Here is a 10,383-nt window from a genome sequence, read left to right on the forward strand (position 1 = left end):
CTTGTGTTGAATTAACCAAATTATTTTTTTCAGTATGCAAATTCACACATAGGTTATAAATAGTTCCTCCAACATGAAAGGGTCAGAAAGGAGAAACAAAATGAACAAAGACGAAAACCAAAAATAAAATCTACCTATCTATCTATCTATCTATCTATCTATCTATCATCTACCGAATCCTCAACACGTCAAAAATAATATTAAAAGAAAAATAAATTACAGCACAGTTGATTTGACGAAAGAAAAAGTGGTAGTGGATTCTCGGAAACAAATAATCACTTATTCGCTCGTGTAAAGAACAAACAGAGAGTGCTCAGACCGACACCATTTACTAATTGTAAAATGGAACAAATAAAAAAAGGCTAAGAATATTCAATAACTTACTTCGAGCTTATATAAACAGACCCCAAACCACAGTCTGTTTTTATTTGAGATAATATCGTTTATAATTTAGTTTAATATTTTTATTGTGGTTTATATTTTATTTTGTATTTTAGGCTAGCAATATTTTCATTAGTAACAACTAACGCTTGATAAATTCTATAAATCTAATTTTTAGTTAAGAATTATTTTTATTTTTATTTCAAACGCATTAAATTATCTGAACAATGATATATTCACTATTTATCCCAACTGAATGATTTACATATTATCCTGTAGTATTTGAAAGTATTCATACAGGCAAATTAAACTAAGCTGCAACTGAATACCGAGTTTCTTTTTAATCAACAAAAACAGAAAGAAAGAAAATAATGTTGCTATTGATCATTCTAACCAACCCAATTAAACGAATTTTTGCTCAACTTTTGAGCTGTTAAATAGCCTTCATGCGTTCGATTGCGTTAAAATTACAAATTTGTTTATCATAACCCGGTAATTCTGAACTTCATTGAAAAATTTCATCTGAAAATCATTGATTAAGTTCCGACACAGATTGAGACAAAATATAAATTCCAGGCTATGGTGAGATGGAGAACAAGTTATTTGTGATATAATGAATGTGTCACAATTACTTTTCCCGTAGTTTGGCACGTCTAGGTGACATCAAGCTCTGGAACTCGCCTTCATTTCTTCACTTCACTTCTGTGTCACCTGTGAACAGCCTTACCTGTCAGCCAGCGATTCTGTTGCTGTGGGCAGCTTTCCAAATGAGACCTTGTAGATTTTCTTATTAACTTTTATGAAGCATAATCACTTCATTCTGGAAAAAATGAGATAGGCTAACCTTCATGTTTTTAAGCCTCAAGGAGGGGATCATTTATTTAGAATGCAGGAAACGCATTTGAAGTCTTGCACTACACAAAATATGCACCGAAAAAAGGAGCTGCGAGATGGAGAGAATAAATAAAGGAGTATTAGGTGGAATACATAACTAAACGCCAGCAGCTGGATGGCAGATTGCTCTTTCTGTTGCAATGTTTTCCAAGGGATTTTTGAGCTGGAACGATATGGAGTGAAGCTGGCTTTTGAATATTCATATTTGCCACTTGTTTATTTGTCTATCTGTTTTAAAATTCATTATATTATATTATTATAATTCGTTATATAATTTTTATTTTATGGATAAACGTTAGCTGATTATAGAAGATAGTTTATTTATTTACTGTTTAATTTACATTTTTTATTTGCCGAATTATCCTGGATGCATGTTGGGCAGTTTAATAACATCATGCCAACTGAATAGTTTAAATCAAACAACAATGACTCATGTACATCAACAAACCTATGCAAGTTTTTTAAAGTTTCAGTGAAAAAAAGTTTCAGTATTGCACACACCTAGCAGCAGTCAGTGTAATAGTAATTTCGACCCCAGACTGAGCTCCATGAAAGCAAGCAGGCTGCTGATGTCTTGTCTTCCTTCACTAACATCTGCTTGTTAGTAATTTTCAGCCGCCTCACCCATTTGCTCCGCGTAAAATGCAATTACTCCGAGAGGTAATGAGAATTACACGCTATCACGTTTCCAAATTAATCAGAGCAGCACCTCCCCCGCAGAGCCACTGACTGAACACAATCCACCTTAACTAAGGTCTCCTCTCACTCACTGACTTACTGACGCATATTTACAGATACTAATAGGCCTTAACTAATAAATCTACATAAGTGTCATAAGTCCAATGATAGAACTAAAAGTGCCAATATCAAGCCTACATTAATAGGTCACTGCATACAGATCATTGCATAGCAGATCAATCAAATGTGATGTCAGTGTAAATTAACTGAATGTATAATCTGTTGCATTATATAATGTAACAGTGTTTAGAAAAAGTATATGGCTTGGCTATGAATGAAACATTTTAAATAGATAGCTAATATTTAACCAAAGTACAGCAGTCTCATGCATAGCATTTTCACAGATTGTGTTTAGTGTTTAATATTTATGTGTGTGGTGGTTTTAAACTCAGATCTTAAAGCCATTTTAAATCCTCTGATTCAGCACAGATGTTGGGCCATTCAGACGCAAACACTGGGCCTTGTTAGCCCAAAGGATTAGAGCGAGAGGATTGAAGAGATGCATCAAAGGTGGTGGAAAAACACAAATAATGTGGAAAAAAGAAGATCCAAAATAAACAAATAAATGAAGTGCATCTGTAGCATTGTGGGACAATAGAAAATATCAAGAAAGAGAGATGGGGAGAAGTAAAGTTATCCACTCTGTCTCCCTCAATCCTAAAAAGTGTTCTTCTGTCTCTCAGTTTCATTGATCCATCATCGTTATAGTGAGTGTCAGTCATTTATCACATAATCATTCCAAGAAGTGCATTTTAGAGGAGGAGCAGACGGATGATTTGAGGAACTCATACAGTGGCCATATGAGACCACACCTCTCCTGGGACGAGTGTTTATCTCACCCTCCATCATCTGTTCATCCTTATGTAACACACCCCATGGAGTCGAGAACAACTCCATGTAAAAGACATTGTATTATTCTTGATTTTAGTTTGTTGAGATTCATTAATTTTCTGTAAAAACTCGTATAACTTCTTGATCTCCTTTCTGTTCGATTTTATTTCTCCTAGTTACATAAATAACTATGAATTAGTTTTTTTTTTAATTAGAATTTTTCCTTCATAGTATACATACAACCAAGAATAAAATCCTGTTTTGTAAAATATACCCCAAAAGAGTCAAAAAGCGACTCTAAAAGACTAAACAAAAAAGAAAGTCTGTTACAAAACATAAAACAATGAAACACAGTCTCCCTTTCATTGCAAAAAGGACAACTCTCACTTACATTTGGGTTCAACATTGCCACAAAAATAAGAAGCAGGGGTTCTATAGTCAGGACATATAATATTCCAGACATGGCACAACCTTGTCTAACCCCTCTATGCACTTTAAAAGGGGTACACAAACCGCCATTAATTTTGATCACACTCTCAATTTCACAATACATTACTCTGATCATATCTACAAAGCTAGAATTGAACCCAAAGGCTTTTAATGTATGCCACAAATAAAGGTGCTCAACCCGATCAAAAGCCTTCTCTTGATCTAAAGAAATAAGGCCAGTATTAATGCCAAATAATTTTGAAACTTCCAACACATCTCTGACTAGAGTTATGTTGTCAAAAATGGATCTATTTGGTATACAGTAAGTCTGATCATAGTGTATCACCTTTCCAACTACCTTACTTAATCCGGAGCATAAACATTTAAAAAGACTATAAATTTTTTTTTCAAATTTAACTGTAACTTTTATAAAACGACCTTTTTCGATTTCAACAAATTCATAAGATGCTGGAGACACATTTTTAGAAAATAATATTGCAACACCTCCACTAATAGAGGATTTATGACTAAGAAAAAGTTGACCTCCCCACTCTCTTTTCCAGTCCACTTCATTTCTTATATCACTATGCGTCTCTTGTATAAACATGACATCAACAGACTTCTGGCTTATAAATTCATACAACATCATCCTTTTACGAACATCTCTAGCTCCATTTAAATTTAGAGTTCCAATTTTTAGCTGGCTCATAGTATTATTTAAGTTCCACAAGGAGCTAAGAGGAGAAAAAAACAGATATTATGCATATGGCCAAAAACACCAAACGAAGGGATTTAAACCATGTCATTTTTCTCATCTCTAAGAATTAGTTTTTTTAACTTGTTCACAAACTTCCGTAAGCGGTACACTTCAATATCAGAGAAAGCCCCTTCTCTCATCAAATACCTGGTGTCCCTCACAAACTGTGCACGATTAGGAAAATAATCCTCAATCTGTACACCTTTTAGCCCTTTTGTTTCCTGAAGAAAAAGACTAATGTCCTCAGCTTTGTACACAACATTTACATTCTCATTTTGAGAACAAGCAGAAACCTCTGAACACACCGACGCACTAGCATCAGAGTCATCATCATCCGAAGCCATGATTTCATCTTCACCATCACTTTTTTTGACTTGTTTATTGGTTTTATCGTTTCGATTTCTTTTTCTTTTAATTGGAATTTTGAAGATCGATTCAACTTCCATGTTCAATTCGCAATCATTCAATCTCAAGTCTTCATTTCCATTTTCTCTGTCTTGTTCTACAAATGCGTTAGATATCGTTTGACTCAATCCAGCTATGGTCTCCGCCGCTACAGGCTCCACCACAACACCTCCATCAACAAAAGGAGAATCAGACATCACTGTTTCCGCGCTGCTTTCTCCCTCAGCCAGCTCTTCTAGCGATACACTCGCAGCTGCACTATTCCCCGCCTCCAGCGAGGCAGCCGCGGATGCACTAGTTTCAGCGACAGCGCTCCCCGCTTTATCTGCATCAACATGCTCGGTGTTCTTGTTTCCTTTATCAGGGCAACTACGAATAAGATGCCCGATTTTTTTACAACCAAAACATTTGATCGTCGTATCAGACGATGCAAAGATAGCATAATCAGAACCATCTATTTTAAATGTAAAAACAGATCAAGTTCATCTTCGCCATTCTTCAGAATCATAAACACCTGTCTCCTAAAAGACACAAGATGTTTCACTAAAGGTGATTTACATCCGAGCGGAATTTTTTTTATGGGAGAGACTATTCTTCCATATCGTGACAATTCTTGCACGATAACCTCATCTTTCACAAAAGGAGGGACATTTGAAAGTACTATTTTCTTGGCAGTACTCAAAGGAAACACCGGCGTCAGTGAACCCTTAATTACGACACCATTTTGCACAATGTCATTAGCCTTCTCAATAGTGCTAAAAAAACACACAATGTTTTCATGACTCACAACATCTCCTACCGCCAAACATACATCCTCCAAGCTAACATTAGAATCGTCTCAGGTTACTTATGTAACCATGGTTCCCTGAGTAGGGAACGAGACACTGTGTCCTCTAGGGGTCGCTATGAGGAACGCCTCGTCGTGACCCGTGTCTGAAGCATACATTGAAAAAACACCAACTTGTTGGCCGGCGACAGCCATGACGTCACTACCGGTGCGACTATAGTATAAATAGGCGACGGGAGCTACACATCATTCACTTCTTCGTCTGAAGTCCCAAAAGATACAACGGAAAGAAAAAAGGAAAAACACAAAACAAAACACTTACAAGGAAAAAAGTTTGAAAAAACACTCTTACCAGCCACAGACAGCTACCACTCTCACCCACACTCACCACACTCCGCCCACTCACTCCCAGCATGCACGAGAGAGAGAGAGAGAGAGAGAGACAGCATGTATGCGCATTTATTTGTTTGTTTGCAGGTCATGAGCTGGGCTGCTGTGTATACCTACAAGTCTATGATTTTAAAGCCAGTGCACTCCCATACAGGGTGGATCAATGTGTTTACTGAAAGAGTCAATGTGTTTACTGAAAGAGACTAAGACAGATGGAACAGAGAAACCGAGAGAAAGAAACTAGAGTCAAAGGAGTGTAAAATAGATAGAAAGATGTGCATTAGAAATGTTTGAGCGGTTAAAGAAAGAGGGGATAATCCTATAAGGGGCTGAACTCTTGGATATTCATGACTGGTCGAGTGTGGATGCGCTGAAAAGAGGACAGGGCCTGGACAACTTAACATCAAAGAGCACCATGGGAGCTCCGCAGGCCAATGAGGGTTTGTGGCTGCTGGACCTTTTGTTTGTGGCTTTGTTGCTGTCCAGCTGAACCTTTTCAGAGAAATGATCTTATGAGCAGTGTTCCTTCTTTCAGAAAAACTAAGTGTGTGTATGTGTGTGTACCCGATAAGCTCTAAATGACTTTGTCCTGCAATCTGATCCTGTTCTGGCATATGTCTCTCTGCTTCAATCCACTGGGAACACACTCTCATTCTCTGTCCTTCTGCAGCACAAAATCATATTAGTAACTTTAAGAAGTAAGAAACTTTCTCTGCCCACTTCTGTTGTCACACACACACACACACACACACACACACACACACACAACAGAACTTTGTTTACTTTATTTTTATACCAGTTTTACAATTGAGGACGTCCCCAAATGGAGGTTTTCCCCTGGCTGCTCATTTCACATTCACTTCACACACACACACACACACACACACACACACACACACACATGCTTTCATTCATGCTCTGTATTGCTGCATTTAGATGTTGTGTGTGCATGTGTCAGGGCGGTTGATGGATGGTTGGGTGATAGAGGTGTTCCGCTCTCGGTTTGCATGGGTCACCTGACTCTTCTTTTCTCTCATTTATCTTCACTCATTTCCAGCCGCCTCGACAAGCATCTGAGAATCCATCATTTATCAGGCCTGCGCTGCCTCAATGGAGGGCAGAACGGTGCTATAGTTAACATTCAACACCGGAAAGCTAAATTAGGTCATTTACTCTGTACACATGCTATATTCAAACAATGGAACATCTCAAAGCCTTGCCTGTAGCATGAGTTTAGAATCTTTGGCTGGTTAATTTTTTTTCCCCCTGTAACCTTTTTACCACTGGTGACTTTCTGCCCTTTAGTCTGTGATCTTGACTGTGGGCGTGAGTGACTTTGGGTGTGTGTGTGTGTGACTTGTTCCTGTTCGTGTTGTCTTGTTGCCTGTTCAGCTAGTCGATGAGTTATTCCTTGTCTTCTTTTTAAACCTAATGCACTGTCAGCTCATCTATCATATCCCATGAGCCTTCACTTTCCCTGGATAGGAAGTTCACTCTGAAGTCTTTTTTAAAGCTAATAAGCCCATCTCGGTGCTGGCACTGGGTAGCTATCAACTGAATGGAAAAAAGACTGGAATCTCAAAAAGTGTTTATAATACTTCATTTCAATAACTTCATGAAATCTGCACTGAAGTCGGATATTTTTCAATTTTGATTTCTAGTTTGTTGTTCCTTTTTAATCTAGCTGCTTGACAACTCTTAAAGGAAAGACAAAAAAAAAACATTAAACTGAGTGGAACAACATGGTGTGAATATGGGTGACAAATTCTGCAGCATGAATTCATTTTCTGCCTCAATACATTTAGATACCAATTTACTTTTTTTCATCAAAACAGTTCTTGAAGAGGGGAATTTAAAGGGGTTTAAGAGAATAAACAAAAAAAGTAGGACAAAGAAGTAGAATTTATTGTAAAGTAACCCATTTCAACTATTTGTAAATAATATTTTATTTTACCCATTTGAATTATTTGTGAGTAATATTTTATTTTAAAACATGAAAATGGCTCAGTTCACGTTTCTTGTCACATTAATTTATTACATGAAGCATTTAAAACATAAATTGCCTATATTTTCAAATGAAAACGGCGAAATTTGGCAAAAAAAAAAATGTGTTTGCATCACTGGAAATTACTGTGGGTTGTTTGACATTTCTATCTTAAAACAGTTGTCCAATATTAAATGCTTAGCTACTCACATCTTACCTCACAATCTGTTAAAACTGAAGAGTTGCACTAGAATTCATCTTTGGTTTCCATGAACAGTAAAGCTCACCTTCTTTAATTTGCTTGTCTATCTCAATCATTTTGATAAGCGCTATTAGACCGATGAAACAGACCATCCTAAATATTAACAAACAGAAAGTTGTGTAATGAAATGTAGCAGAGCACCATCAAGAAAATCAAATACTGGGGGGACATTTTGACCATACTGGGAGGGACCCCTCAAAGTTCACCCATGAACTGAAATGGAGTCAGTTCTTTAATTTTGCACAACCCTAACATACAAAAATGAATACTGCCTGAATATTGATGAGTATATCAATCTAACAGTAGCCTTGCAATAATGTGGATTGGAGATATAGAAGTGTCAGTAGAAAGCAAAAAAAAAATTGTTGGGGCAGGAGGTATCCTTGAAATAGTTACTTCACCCCCACAATTTACATGTCAAAATCAATAAAGAAATGAATGATGAAGCGAACTGACAAAACTCAACGGTCTTTGCATTTATTCCTAAATCAGTGCCGTAAAGAGATCAACAAAAAGGTGAAGAAAACTTTAAAAACCATGAAATGGAATTCTGCCTCACAAAAGCTTTACTCTTTTTTTTTTTTTACATGAAGCCTTTTGGCACGGCATTCTGCAATGCATATGTTCAATGTGACGTGTCAAAGTGAGTGCTCTTATTAGTGAAATGTGACACACACGGCAGCTGGCACTGAGTAGCCCGTGACAGCTATAATCAGTGTGTCCTCAGCAGGACCGCTTCAGAGCGTGCGTTTTAAGAGTGATCCCCAGCACTTTCTGGACGTCAGCGACTGTGTATGATTTTGAATCTGTTGTGTCAACTGTTCTTCGGGCAACTTGACAAAAGGCCCATGGGGTGACTCTTCGCCTCATCTCATCCATCTGAGAAGCCAACCGTTCTGTCCAGGCCAACCTTTCCCAGAGCATGCTGGGAGTCACAATACCCAGCCTTCAGCTCATTGGTTCCGCCCTATTAACAGCTTGTAATCTTCTCATATCCATGGCCGCCAGCCCAGAGCAACACGTCAAGTGGGGTTCGCAGCGCTCTGAAGCTCTAGACAGCTCACCTCCCCCACGTCAACTTTTTTACAGCATCTCCACCAGATACACATTCGTGAAAGTGAACGTGAATTGTTTGAGGCCCTCCAGTCTTGCCCTCCACACCTGCTTCCCTCCAGGGGAGAGAAAGAGAGAATAAAGTTGTGACATCTGTTAATTTCTCATTAGAACTTTTCTTTATGCAGGTTTGTTGGTGTGCGAGACAGCTCCGCAGTACGTGCAGTACGGACACAAGCTGGCGAAGGGCTGGCCAGCCGGCGGTTGAAATATCACGCTCGGCATTTAGCAGACGTTTCTCGGCGTCCATGGTCTGGTAATGAATATGGAAGCAGACCTTCTCCGTTTCAGTGTTACTGATTTTTGCATCAGCTTGTGTGTTGTGACCTTCCAAATCATGAAAAAGAGTTAGCAGTGCAAGCTGTCAAAGTTAGCACAGGTAGTCCAACTTCTTTATGCCCAATGTTTTCTTGTTGTTTGTGGTTTTGTTTCTGGGTAATTAAGCTCAGGTGTCTGTCAGTGAGGCATTGTGTTTCCACTGGTCACCCATTTTGCCTTTGTGCTGCAGGATTCTTGTTCTTGTATGCCCTTCGCATAAACTCAAGAAAAAAGGAAATGGAGTGAGGAATTTGTTGCAAAATGGGTGGTCGATAATATGCATTTGTAAGACAGTAACTTAGAAAAATTTTTAAATTACAGAAAGGCCTAAAGATTGATAATTTATTCACTCTCACATTGTTCTAAATTTTTTTCATCAGGGGTCAGGTTTTTCATCTTCTGTGAAACACAAAAGCAGTTATTTTCCAGAATGTCCTGGCATCTCTTTTTCATACAATGAAAGTGACTGGGACTAAAGCCAATATTACCAGTTTGTTATATTCCACAGGGTATCTGAAGGTTTAAGATAATGAAATGTACAACATTTTAAGACTCTTTAATGCAAATAATTAAAATAATTAAAATAAAACATTTTATACAAGTTTCATGTAGTGAAGGTTTTAACACTACATCTTTGATATTAATGGTGATTGGGGCTATATATATTACATGACTATTTTTTAACAGCAGTTGTAAACAGCAATATGAAAAATGTATAAATAAATACATTAATTGATTAATTTAAGAAAGTAAAACTTACTGCTGTGCAAATGACACACTAAATAATTGTTGATTTTCATGCACAGCAACATTTAGGACTTTTTATACTATGTAAGATTAAATTAAAGTGGTCATATGATGCGATTTCAAGTTTTCCTTTCTCTTTGGAGTGTTACAAGCTATTCGTGAATAGATAAGATCCATAAAGTTGCAAAGACTAAAGTCTCAAACCCAAAGAGATATTCTTTATAAAAGTTAAGACTCGTCCACGCCCTCCTAAAACACTTTGTTTAAACACGCCCCCACATGTCTACATCACTGTGTGGGAAGATTTGCATAACACCGCCCAAATGTTCACGCAAAGAAAGAAGGCG

The sequence above is a fragment of the Sinocyclocheilus rhinocerous genome, unplaced genomic scaffold (genome assembly GCF_001515625.1).
Source record: "Sinocyclocheilus rhinocerous isolate Xijiao unplaced genomic scaffold, SAMN03320098_v1.1 scaffold2083, whole genome shotgun sequence".
NCBI lineage: Eukaryota > Metazoa > Chordata > Actinopteri > Cypriniformes > Cyprinidae > Sinocyclocheilus > Sinocyclocheilus rhinocerous.